At 41.0% G+C, this 13,228-nt stretch overlaps 1 protein-coding gene across 1 annotated transcript in view; it reads left to right on the top strand.

Moving 5' to 3' along the window:
- Window positions 1–13,228, top strand: part of NEIL3 (nei like DNA glycosylase 3) — a 100,847-nt gene that overhangs the window by 80,820 nt on the left and 6,799 nt on the right. The window contains exons 13-15 of the transcript XR_014062719.1: window positions 634–955; window positions 3,657–3,820; window positions 9,031–9,202. The gene's annotated coding sequence lies outside the window, so the exon portion shown is untranslated. The remainder of the gene's footprint in view (window positions 1–633; window positions 956–3,656; window positions 3,821–9,030; window positions 9,203–13,228) is intronic.

The raw sequence follows: 13,228 nt of genomic DNA, 5'->3' as shown, positions 1-13,228 counted from the left end.
CAAAGACCTCTGTGACTCTACTGCTCCTGGGGAGAGAAGGGGTTTCAGATAGAATCTTGACTGAAAGAGGAATTATCTTGCTGCCCAAAAGACTGCACTTTTATAGAGAAAAATATCTTTTTTCTCTAAAATATTTCCTGTTACTCATTATCAGATACATACCTCACTGGGTAAGAGGGGTTAATAGCCACCTGCTTGCTGTCTTATTATTTCCTGTCAATTTAAATATAGGCTGGAAACGTAATGATATCCCTAGATTCATTGCTACCATCTCCACCGACAGTGAGGAGGACATGATGAAACACTTCTCTGCCGGTTCTCCCCAAACCAGGCATGAGTGCAGAGCTGCTTCAAACACTGCCGCTTCGTTCCATTCACTCATCTAAGCTTAATGGAACAAAGTATGCATTTAGGCACTGAACATATTACAGACACACATGCTGTACAAAGAGATTTCAAAACTTACAGATCTGCTTCACTGCCTTCAGATGCAAGGAACTATCTTATTTGAATATTGAAAGTAGTTAACACTCACATACACTTCCTATGTACCAGGGACCATTCTAAATATTTTTAACATATTAACTCCTTTAAGCCTCACAATAACCTCATTTTATTATCCCCATTTTCCAGATGAGGAACTGAAGCTTGTAGAAGTGAAGTAACGTTCTAAGGGAAGTGACAGAAGCAAGATTGTTAAAAGGCTGGCATTTGTTTTCAAGAATCCTGAGCTCCTTGAGAGATTCGTACCAGGGTAGGAGACCAGTGCCTCTGAGTGGGAAAGAAAGAGCTGTAGAGAGACCCAGCTATGATCACAGAGTCCACAGCCCTGTCAAAGGCTCTGAGGGCTTCAGAAGCAACAAAGCTGATCCCTAAGGGACCACGTGGATGTAGGACAGGAACAGAGGCCTCCAGGATCGGTAACTGGTGGAGCCTCCCCATGGATCAGCTTTGGGTGAGTCTCCACATACTGAGGAATTTTGAGGACCTTGGAGCAGAAGTCCATCAATGGTTCTTGAGGTGGAATTTGCCACCAGGTGGTCAGAATGAGGCTCAGCGACTTAACTAATCTTCAAGTAAGCAACACTTTTTAGCCTGCAGGGGTCTGTGGATTCAGACTTATCCTCATTTGAGTAGAATCACCTTTAGAGCCACAAACAATTCACTTCTCCACCAATTGCTGGTAAAAGGTCATCAACAGTATCAGGTAGAGCAAAAAATCACAAATAGTTCTTTAGGGGACTTCCCTAGTGGTCCAGTGGCTAAGACTCCAAACCAGGGGCCCCAGGTTCAATCCCTGGTCAGGGAACTAGATCCCACACGCCACAGCTAAAGATCCCTGGGGCACAACTAAGAGCTGGCACAGCCAAACGTAAAAATATTTGGGAAGCAGTGCATGTATTATGCCTTCCCAGCTTCTCCACATCGTCATTTCCCTCAAAAGCTAAGCTTTCAAGAATCAACTGGGTTTATTTTTAAATAGAAAACACCATAAGTTAACAACATGAAAAAGCAACAGTATATCTCCCAAGGGTACCAGCTCAGTTAAGTTCAATTCAGTCACTCAGTCGTGTCCGACTCTTTGCAACCCCATAGACTGCAGCACGCCTGGCCTCCCTGTCCATCACCAATGCCCTGAGTTTACTCAAACTCATGTCCATTGAGTTGGTGATGCCATCCAACCATCTCATCCTCTGTCATCCCCTTCTCCTCCCACCTTCAATCCTTCCCAGCATCAGGATCTTTTCAAATGAGTCAGTTCTTTGCAGCAGGTGGCCAAAGTATTGGAGCTTCGGCTTCAGCATCAGTCCTTCCGATGAATATTCAGGACTGATTTCCTTTAGGATGGATTGGTTGCATCTCCTTGCAGTCCAAGGGACTCTCAAGAGTCTCCTCCAACTCCATAGCTCAAAAGCATCAGTTCTTCGGTGCTCAGCTTTCTTCATAGTCCAACTCTCACATCCATACATGACTACTGGAAAAACCATAGCCTTGACTAGACAGACTTTTTTTGGCAAAGTAATGTCTCTGCTTTTTAATACGCTGTCTACGTTGGTCATAACTTTTCTTCCAGGTACTAACTACCACAACGATATCTATTTTTACATACTATCTTTCACTTGCATAATTTCATGCATTTGCAGTCATACCTTGTTGACTGTTCCATTTTTTTTCTGAGCCCATGAATGCTAATGCAGCAGATTATCTTCTAAACTAGAGAATAACAGAAATGATACTATTCAAATGCTCATCAATTATTGGACTGATGCCCGCTCCACTCTTGTTTATTTATTTATTTTACCACCATATGTCTTTTTTTCCCCCCTGAAATGCCTTGAGTTTTCCAAATGACCTGGGCTTTTGAAATAGTTCACACTTATTCTGGCTAAATAATAAAAGCAGCAAATCCCCCTTTCACGTTGTCACGGTTGTTACTCCTCTGCTAGGAACCTGATGGAAAGAGTACAGAGTGAATAAGGCCTCAGTTCAAATCCTCTCTTCACCCACTTTTAGGAGTTTGTGTGCAGATTTACAAACCTTTTAAATTAATAGTTGGCATCAAAATGTGACTGCAAGTGGTGATCCTATGTACTTTACAAAACTGTCAGAATCATATTATCAAAATCTGATCAAAAACTTTTCAAAACATTTATACAGAACATAGGTATAAAACTGTTGCATAGGTAAAATTATTTATCTTTAATGTAATTGCTTTGGCTTTTCCCACCTATCATTTCTAAGTAGCTCAACTGAATTTAAGAAATAATTGATACATGCAGCAACCTGTCAAGTGTGGGTACCATTGTCTGGAAGATGTTGAATCAGCTACAGACCATCCTGAGATAGGCAACATCATCATTCATGGCATAGCACCAGTAGGTAGAAGGAATGCTTTAAATCCAAGTAGATGGACTACTTTCTATCTACTCAATTTTAGAAAAAGGTATTGAACTGTCATTAAGAAAAAATTGATAGCTATTGTATAAATTTCACAGATGTTTACTCCATTATCTTTTTTGTTATTTATGCAGAAATCATGTTTCACTTACAAAACAGCACTAAGTTGACCACAGAGCAACAGGAGTTACTAAGAGCAAGCTTTGTGATCCTGATTTTTTTTTTTTCTTGTTTTAAAGAAATTATCACAGTCTTCTGTTATTAGTCGTTGTGAACCTGACTGCTTCTAGAATGGCCTCTTCTTAATCAAAATTAAGGACATAAACATTGAACATAAAAGCAAATTAAGCGGGCGTCTCATCTTAAAATTACTTGATGGAATCATCTAGAATTTATCTTATCTCCAAAGGAATGAATTGGTTTAGTGGAGGGGCGGGAGGTTCTTTGATTGTTTTATAAGAAAATTTATCACAAACTTATACATGAGTGATATTTGGCTCAAGTGAAATCAGAGGGTTGCACGTCAATCATAGTTCAATAAAAACTTTAAAAATTTTTCCTTTAATGAAATCAGAGGAGGAAAGTGACCTTAGAGACAGTGGTAGTTAACAATAAAAGGCCACAAATTACTTGACATTCCTGACGTTGAAAAGAGCTTGGGACTGCTCTAATGAATAGAGTATAGTAGACAAGATGCTTTGGTTTCCTACCTACATCAGGAAAGGTTATACTTTCTGTCCCTTTCTTTCTGGAGGAAGTCAGACATCAAGGAAGAGGTCCTGCTACCCTGAGAGAACACACACTGGAGAGGCAACACCGTGCCAAAGCCCGTCTCCAGCGCAGCCACGTGAGCGACCCTCTGTGGCACCTCGGCCAGCTAGTCCCACATGACATCTGCACTGCAGCTGCATCCGAGTCCCAGGTGAGACCTGCCCAGCCAGCCAAGCCCTTCCCAGACCCCTGACACATAACCTTGAGCAAAGGAAAGTGAAGTGCCACTAAGCTTTGGGATCATTTTCCACACAGTACTATTTGCTGGAGTAGTAGTCCTGAAGTTAATTTATGTGACTCTTAAGCAGATGGTAAGGCTAATTCTCAAGCTACAAAAATTCCTGCTGTTGATATCATCATTCATTAAACTTGTGATCTAGCCAAAGTGTCATTTAATGCCTTGGTTCCTTTGTCTATAAAATGTCCATCTCTTTACAGTTGCTCTAAAGTTTAAGTGAGAATCCATGTAGAAATTGTTATAGAAGGGGGCATGAGAAGCATTATCCTCCTATTAGACGTAACCGATAAGTGGAAATTATAATGCAAATATCTTATAATAGAGATGTGATATTAGTTTTTCTTACAGATCAAATTTTCAGAGAGATATTTAAGCTATTGCCTATTTTCCGTAATGATATTTATTGTTGTATTGAGGGAGTGAACGAATACAAACTCAATCAAAGTACATGAAAGCATGTGCCTACTTAGAGTTTCATTTCTTCTCTCTTCTTATTGTGATATTACTCTGCATGATGTATTATGGGTTTTAGGGGTGATTTGTATTCATCATAAAAATTCCCTTCAGTATTATTAGAGCCCATTGTGGGATGCTTAGAATCTGATGCTTAGGATCTGTCTGAAAGTCATTCGTCATTCAGAATGTATGATAAAACCACAGTTAGGCAGCTCCCAGCCACTGTCATATTTACACTTCTGGAAAACAACATAGTGAAACAACATTCGGGAAGGAAGTGACCTTGATGCTAGCATGTCATGCTATTGTGATAAATATCATCAACGCTAGAACTTTTTAACATCAATCCTATCGAGAATCAACTCCTACGACATCTGAAAAGCTCCATTCCCACACTTTATTTCTGACTATTTCCCTTGGAATGTAAATGAGCTGTTTCTCGCAAGCAGGGTCCTTGATGTGACATTGGAGTGTACTTTCGTTTGCTGAGGTCTTTCAAGAGACAAAAAGCTGCAATCTTCAGACTGGGTTTCTGGGAATTATGTATGTAGAGAGAGCAAGCCAGACTTCCTTTTCTGTATAAGGAGGAGACTTGCTGTGTGAAGACACTGAGTTGCCCCCTGGAATGAGCCTCGTGGATCTGAAGGCTGCTTCAAAAGGGTGTCCAACACATAGTAAGGCCAAACAGACCCGAACATCAGAGCTTGGAGGAGAAAAAGGTTTACAGCAGGGCTGAGCAGGGAGAATGGAGCAAGGAGCCTGTGTCCACCCTTCCACTCCCCACCCCCAAAACCCTGAACTCCCCAAGGGGCTTCAGCAAAGCCTTTTTAAAGGCCAGGTGAAGGAAGGGTGTCCCAGGGTTTGTGATCAACTCACGCACAGTTCTCTGGCTGATGTTGAAGTCACAGGGCGGTTAACATTATCAGTCCTTAGGTACCAGAAGGACTAGGGGCTATGTACTCATGACCATCAGGTAGGTAATGTCTTCCATTTGATGGAGGTTTTAGCAACTGAAAAACTCAGGAAATACACATGAGATACTATGACCTGGGTACTTCAGAGAACTACAGCAGAGGATACGGGGCCATGGTCTATCCCAGGAAGACCCTCCAGAGTCCTGCTGGTCACAAGGGAAGTTGGGCTTCTCTGTCCTTATAGGTATTTACCATTTCCTAGAGTCATAGATTACACAGGATAAAGAGGAGACACCGGTTTCTCATCATCCTGGCGGTGATGCTGTCTTACATTTGTGTGAGTGGTGAATCATGCAGTTTATCTATACTGCTTGTGTGCTCGCCACCTTTTTCCTGAAAGCAATAGAGAAAAAAAAGCCAAAATCACCCTTTGTCTAGAATCTTTAAGACAATGCCAACTCTCATTTTGGAAGAGTAGAAATTATCTTATTAAGTGTTACTGTTTTCCAGTACCAAAGCTAGTTCTTCAATGCAAAGTACAAAGTGTGAAACTTTCTTGTAAAAATAAAATCCTCCATGATTCTGATGAAGAAGAAAAGCGAAATTACAGGAATTAAGAGGCCCCCTAATTTGGATGCTTGTTATATCCCAGGCTTATTTCTCCTTCTTCTCTCCTGCTGGTCCTTCCCCCACTGTAACCAGTCTCTCACTGCCAAACACACTCTGAGACTTAACACAAACTATTGCCACTGCTAGGAATGCACTTTCCTGACATTCCAACAGTTGAGAAAGCCCTAACTTCTCTAAGTGCTCCACTGAACTCTAATTTCCAAATTTTCCATAATGTTCTCCAGCCAGAATTCTATGTCCCTCAGACATACCTCCAGGGGAATCTGTTTATACTTCTTATCAGTGGTTTGTTGTCAACTGTATTTTATCATTCATTATATTCTGTGTTTGAAATTAAAGATGCTTAATATGTTGGTTGCCATGAATTGTAAAAGATCTGAGATTTTATCTGAATACAGTCTAACAAGTTTGCCTGAGCAGTTTCATGACTTGCTGGAAGACATGAAGCTCCTGGGTCAGAAACAAAGGGCTTCATTACCCACAGATATAGCAGTAGCCAGAGTTATCTGTATGTGCATCATTTCTCTGAACCCTGAATCCCACCAGGTGCCTTGAAGAAGGCAGGTGTTGTCTGCATAGGTAATAGGTTGCATAATGGAAACTAACCCACATCCTTTATAATGAGCAGTAAGCCCGCCTGATGTTTGCCCAGAAGAACACATTATCTTTATTATACTGGACGGTACACAGATATGCCCTTGCTGCAGAGACAGCTCTCTCTGCTGTCTTCCAAGACCGTTCACTGTGCAAACCTCCCAGGAAAGGCAGCCAGCACCTCAGCTCTCCAGACACCAAGAAATGTGGCTGATTCATGGAATAGTCTCCCAATGTTAGTTTCCTCCATTTTGCTCATAAGTCTTTCTGTCTGTTCATTATGGCCTTATAACCTAGGAAGAATGTCTTATTCATATTTCTAATAGAATAAACATTGTTTCTTGAGGAAAGTTCATCCAGCCTTCTGAGTAAATGGAGTGATAGAGCAAGGGTGTTAAGAATCTCCTCTGTCTACACCCTAGATTTTTAAACAATCTACCTTGCTGATAGCAGAATGGAAACCAGCAAGTATGTATTTCAGTGTTGAGCATACAGCCTCCCTATTATACTTAGGCTTTCTCTTTGGGGATAATTAACTCTTAGGGCTTCCAAATTCTATTTCATCCAATCCTTGCCACAAGCAAAGTGCCTCCTACTTTCTTATTCCCAGCTTCATCAAGACCAGAGCCCAGGCAAAGAAGGTTCATTTCACCAGGGTGTAAATACTGATGACAGCTTTAGTGTTCCCCATCGGAGACTGACAGCTAAACAAGAAGGAAATACAAGTTGGGTAAATGTGAGCAATTGCTAGCTACCCTAATTAACAGAAATTTTGACTGTTGTTCCTGAAATCGTACATTCACACTACACTGATGAACATCTGCCCTTCCTGTGTGTAGGAGTAAGCTTGGGAAATGAGTCCCAATAATACAGGGACATTAGTTAATATTTAAATAGTCAAGAGCAGAAATACAGCACTTTGCCCATCACATAAGCCATAGCTCTTCCACTTGAAAGCAGGTATAAAGTAACACCAAATAGTTTTGAATCACAGACAAGAAAAAAATACTTGTTCCTGCCAAGACAAACATTTAGTATAATCTTTTTCTAAGGACAACTTTCTGCATAGCCCCAAACATTTTTTTTTTCAAATGAACATTGAGAGTGCCAAGAGAGTTTGAAAGGAAGCATAATTATTACGTAGAGACCAAAAAGGAAGATGATTATCTTTTAACAGGAGAAATATGCCTGAGTATGAGAGGTAACTAGATGGATTTTTTTTTTTTTTTTAAAAACCATCAAAGAATGCCTAGGACATATACTGCATTATATTTAATATAACATTTGCATGGAACTTGCCAGAACTCCCAGAAATGCTTTCAATAGCATGTCATTTTGCAGCTCTATATGTATAGAGATGATTATAATAATTATTGGCCAGTTTTAGTAATTAATATTCACTGCAAAATATCAAACCCTGAAGTTTCCATGCCCAGCTTCACTCAACATTCAGATCATTTCAAAGTTACCACCTTGGGGAAGACCTGTGATTCCCCAACCTAACCCTGCCACTAGACACTACCAATCAGTCTAAGGGATCTCACCAACATGTTTGTTTATTGATAACTCCTCCCTCCCACGCTGCGTGAGCGTCGCTGGGGTGGAGCCATGTCGGTTCCTTCATAGCTCCATCTCCTGGGCATAGGATTAGTGTCTCAGACAGGAAGATAAAGAAATAACCAAAGGACGAGTGGGTCCCTCGTTTTACTCTTTAGGGCTCCGCTTTCAGATCTCTTTCTGTCCATAGGATTCTTGGCAGCTGTCAAGTCTTCTCAGCAGTGTGCTGGCAGAAGGCATTTTCTCTAAACCCATAGACCACAGGCGACATCTTGGTTTGGCCAAACGGGAAGAAGGCCCTTTCACGCTTGCAGTCACAATGACTGGAGTTTCCTCTTTCTCGTGATTTTCCTTTTCTTCATTTGTTCCTTGGTTTTCACTTTTTCCTGAGTGTAGAGCGCGTCACTCCTGGCTGCTCTCGGACACCTTGGCAGTTCACCCAGTTCACAAACCGCCTTCCTGTCGGCCTCGCCTCCCGCCGCCATCATTCAGCCCCCAGCAACTTGTGTGTGGTGTTTGCTCCCAGACATGTTCCACACATGCCCTCATATGCTGTGTCTGTAACATGTGTTGTACGTATTGTTATCTGATATGTACATAGAAAACAGTGATAAGGGCATGGAGAGATTGCAGGACTATGGGTTCTCACTTTTCGAAAGCAAAATATTAATTTATAAGGGCAATTTCAGAAAATAAATTTTTCTATTCAGTGTTTGGGTTAGGTCCCATAAAATTTGAGCTGTATCGAATCTCAGATTATTTGAGCCACATCAAGTTTTGGATTGGTCAGTCTTTGTGAACCTGGGCAGAATTCTAGTCAGGAAAAATACATATGCATCCCTCTCATGGTGAACTCCAGAGAATGCATGTGTTTTGTTTGTTTCTGGTATTATTTCTAGCACAGATCGTACTCCCGGTCATCCGTCTCCCTCCACTCTTGCTAAATTCCTGCTCCTTTCACATTTTCTGCAGAAGTGGATTTCCTGAAGGAAAAACGGGGCAAGCAAGTGCTGTTAGCACAGGAGTTGACCTATGACGGAGTCGTGCATTTTGCGACTGGATCTGGAACCCATCTCCCTGTGGATCACGGTCTGCTTCCCTCTGTGTCCCCAGGGTTTTCCTGATTCATCTTGCACATCCGGAGGTGTGTTGTGAAGGACAGAGAAGGATGTGTTTAGGGGAGGTGTCAGCCCCACATACAGAAACAGTTACTTAGCACTGGCAAGTTTTCTTCACTGCTCAGTGAGCTTTCCTCCTTTTCCTTATTTATCTGTGCTGTTTTTTCCCACAGGTATGTTTCTAACACTCAAAGAAGTTACCAGTGGTTTCCTGCTCTGTTTTCCTTTTCCTTCTCATCAGTTTCATCCCCTGTTTCTGTTCACTAAACCTAAGGCAGTAAGATTACTGTCTGGTCTCTTCTTGGCTCTCATAAAGCCTCATTAAATTGAAGAGACTACTTGGTTGCCAATAGGCAGACTTCTTGAGAATGACTGTGGGGTGGGGGGAGGGTGGTGTGTGCTGAAGGAAATCGAGGAATTGAGGCCTGGAGGTAATTGTTATAGAGCAAGTGAATGCCAAGAGGAAGGCAAGACAGGAATTCTCAGCTGAGAAGGTTGCATTTGTATTGAAATGCCAGTAATCAACTAAATAGGCCCTAAGACTATTTATATTTGTGGGAATTACTCTGTAAACAAAGCAAAAAATACATTCAATATGGTGCTGGAAATAATTCAGAAATTTTAATTTCTGATGAAAAAAAAAAATGAACAAATCTAGCAACCAGCAGTCCTATCTAGGAAAACTCAGGATCCACTATAGCAGGTCAGAAACATTTGCTGTCTTTAGTTTCCATTCTGTGAAGAATTGGAAGGGCCCAACTTAAACCACAACACCCTGTCTCACGGCTTTATATCACCATGATATTCCAACATCATACAAAGATATGGTGATATAATCCATTAGGCAAAGAACTCAAATTTAACACCCAGCCATCCGTTTCTGCCTGGTCCTTATAATAATCATCAAGTTTCCTGTTAAATCTTACCTCCATAAGTAGGTCCTTTATCTCACAAAATTTAGAGGGATGTATCCTTGCCTCAAAAATAGAGATAGCATTTTACACTTTTAAAAACTTTTTGTTCTTTGAACTAGATTTGAACATTTTACATTTTAACTGTGATTCAAATTCTCTCAGTGTCGTAAAAAGATAAAGGTGATTTACCAGGAAACACAGGAAACCTTTATGTTTAAAAATAATAAGCTATTATGAAATAAATACTGAACTCAACTTCACCAGATGACTCTAAAAGATTCATGGGTATTAAGACTTCATCCAGTAATTTACAACACAAAAAAATAAAACATGAAGTCATGCATTTTCTGCAGATATTATCCAGTCATTATCTCAAATCTCTCTCAATGTGGCAGAGACCCTGGTCTTTCTGAGACATGATCGACTGCCTGATAGTAAGAAAGAACAGAAGGGTTCAAGTGTCATGAAGCAAACCTTCCAATAACGCAAGTGTGGAATGAAATTGGGTAGGACATCACGTTGACTTTCTGAATTTATGTCTCTTTTAAAAACAAAAGTTGACATTTGCATGGTAGTCTTTCAGCAAATTTGGCAGAAAAAAATCCAACTTAGTTATTTCAGAAGAATTCTACCTCTCTTAAAAAAACAGTTCTTGGAGACCCATCAATGACAGGAAATATCTTTCAAGGCCTCCCTCAAACACTGTCACATTTACCAGGTGCCACTTTCTTCTCATAACTTATCTGACACACTAGTGTATCAGCAATATACTACAGGGAAGATAATTGGAATCAAGAAAGCTAATCCACCTTTCTGCTTCAACTGTCAGAGAGGGGAAAAAAATGAAGTCACAGGAAATGCTTTTAAAAGCACAACAGTGGAATGTCAATTCCCTGACTCAGCAACCCAAACAAAAATGGCAAATCTATTCACAGAGCGGTAAGAACCTGCCACAGCTGGTGTTCAGTGGCATAATGTGCTTTTACAGCTAACTTGAATGGAAGTCATAGGAAAGAGCGATGTGACAGACCCCTCGCCCCAACCTCCAAGTAAGGCTGCAAGGCACTGCACGCGCGTCTAGCATCTAATAAATCCAGCCGAGTTAAAGCATAAATCTAGTACTCTGGTCTAATAGAGCAAAAGTTTCAGGAAAGTGATCTCAAGTGTAAAAAAGGGACAGTGACTTCCAAATAAATCTAGTTGAAAGCTGTGTTGCTTGGCCACAGAGTTAATCAGGGAGCCAAGTGGGTGCAGTCAAGATCTTAACCCCGTGATATTCACACAGCCTCATCCTCCTTATGCGGCAAGGCAAGGATTCCTAAGCATCACACAGAAACAAGCATGCTGATTACAGAAACCTCTCTGAGTGGAAGACAAAAAAAGAAAAACCTGATGATGAATATATTGTTCCTGTTTATATCATATCAAAAAAGTGAATCTTTGAAGGTATAATTATTATTCTAAGGACAGTTCTCACAAGATGTTTTTTCTTCCTCCTTCTGTCTGTCTCTTTCTGGATAAGGAGTCTCTGACTTAGGCACATCTGCCCACCTTACCAAGATGCTTGACATGCTGTCCCAAAAGCTGATGAGTATTTTTTCATGGGGAAGAGAATATCCAGATATCCACTAGCTAGCAGCCACTGTATGAAGCAATGCCCTTCTTGAAAGGCAGCAGAAAGCCACAGTGGGGGCTGACTAACAGCTGCTGGGAGCTTTCGGTCAGTCCCACCCACTGTAATTGCCTCTGACCTGGCTAAGTAAGTGGGTGGATGTAGTTAGATTCTAAAATTGGCTCATCAAAGTCCAGAAGTTGAAATTTTTTTAATGTTCAAATATCTTTATTTTAGTTTTCTACTTTGATTCTGAAGCACTTAAAAGGGAAAGAATCTAGGAAAAAAAGATTTTTAAATGAAATTTTGAAATTGAACATTTTGAAGACTGGGTTCAGGATCCTGCCTACTGTCAAGATGACACCCTGTTATCACACTTGTGCAAAACACCCAAACACAGATTATTGCAGACTCATTCACAACCTGTCATGTCTTACTATTTAACTGTCATGTACCGATATCAACAGAAACCAGTTTTTGCTACTAAAAAATGTTTTTATTGTGCAGGTTTTAGTGTAATTAATTCTTTGCTCTAACTTCAGGCTTAAGAGAGCAAGGTCTTTGTGCCTACAGAGACTGCTAAGAAGCCTGCCCTCCCCTGCCCTTTACACGTTAAACCGCCCTCATCAGCCACCTTAGCTAATGGAATATCCTACATGTTTGCAAAATTCTCTTATGATCAATTCTAAAGTTGTTCCATGGAAGAGTTTTATTGCTTCCTACCTTCTTTCTTTTATATGAAGATATCTATTGATTTCCTACTAACATTAAAGCATTACACTTGAAACCGGGGAGAATACTTAAGACAGAAATAGTTCTCCATCTTATCATCTGGGAGGGACAATTATAGGCAATAATAATTTAGGGAAATTATTTGTGTTAGCGTGATTGTTTAGGAACCCTTAGGAGGGACACATAACTGGACTACAGTAGCGAGGGAAAGCTATGACAAACCTACAGACCTAGACAGCATATTAAAAAGCAAAAACACCCCTTTGCCGACAAAGGTCCACACAGTCAAAGCTGTGGTTTTTCCAGCAGTCCTGTATGGATGTGAGAGTTGGACCATAAAGAAGGCTGAGCGCCAAAGAACTGATGCTTTCGAACTGTAGTGCTGGGGAAGACCCTTGAGAGTCCCTTGGACTGCAAGGAGATCCAACCAGTCCATCCTAAAGGAAATCAGTCCTAAATATTCATTGGAAGGACTGATGCTGAAGCTCCAATAATTTGACCACCTGATGTGAAGAGCCGACTCATTGGAAAAGACCCTGATGCTGAGAAAGACTGAGGACAGGAGGAGGAGGTGACAGATGATTAGATGGTTAGATAGCGTTACTGAGCCAGTGGACATGAGTTTGCGCAAACTCCGTGATAGTGAAGGACAGGGAAGCTTGGCATGCTGCAGTCCATGGGATTGCAGAGTCAGACACGACTTAGCGACTGAACAACAACAATGAGGGAAAGCACCCTGTAAGAAGTGACAGCCTTTACTGTAGGAGGAGGTGAGGCAGAGGAGGGATCCTGGT

Source organism: Giraffa tippelskirchi, chromosome 8, assembly GCF_054371585.1.
Source record: "Giraffa tippelskirchi isolate mGirTip1 chromosome 8, T2T-mGirTip1v1.2.pri, whole genome shotgun sequence".
NCBI classification, from domain to species: Eukaryota; Metazoa; Chordata; class Mammalia; order Artiodactyla; family Giraffidae; genus Giraffa; species Giraffa tippelskirchi.
The sequence above is the reverse complement of the archived record's forward strand: the minus strand, read 5'-3'. Positions and strand labels throughout refer to the sequence as shown.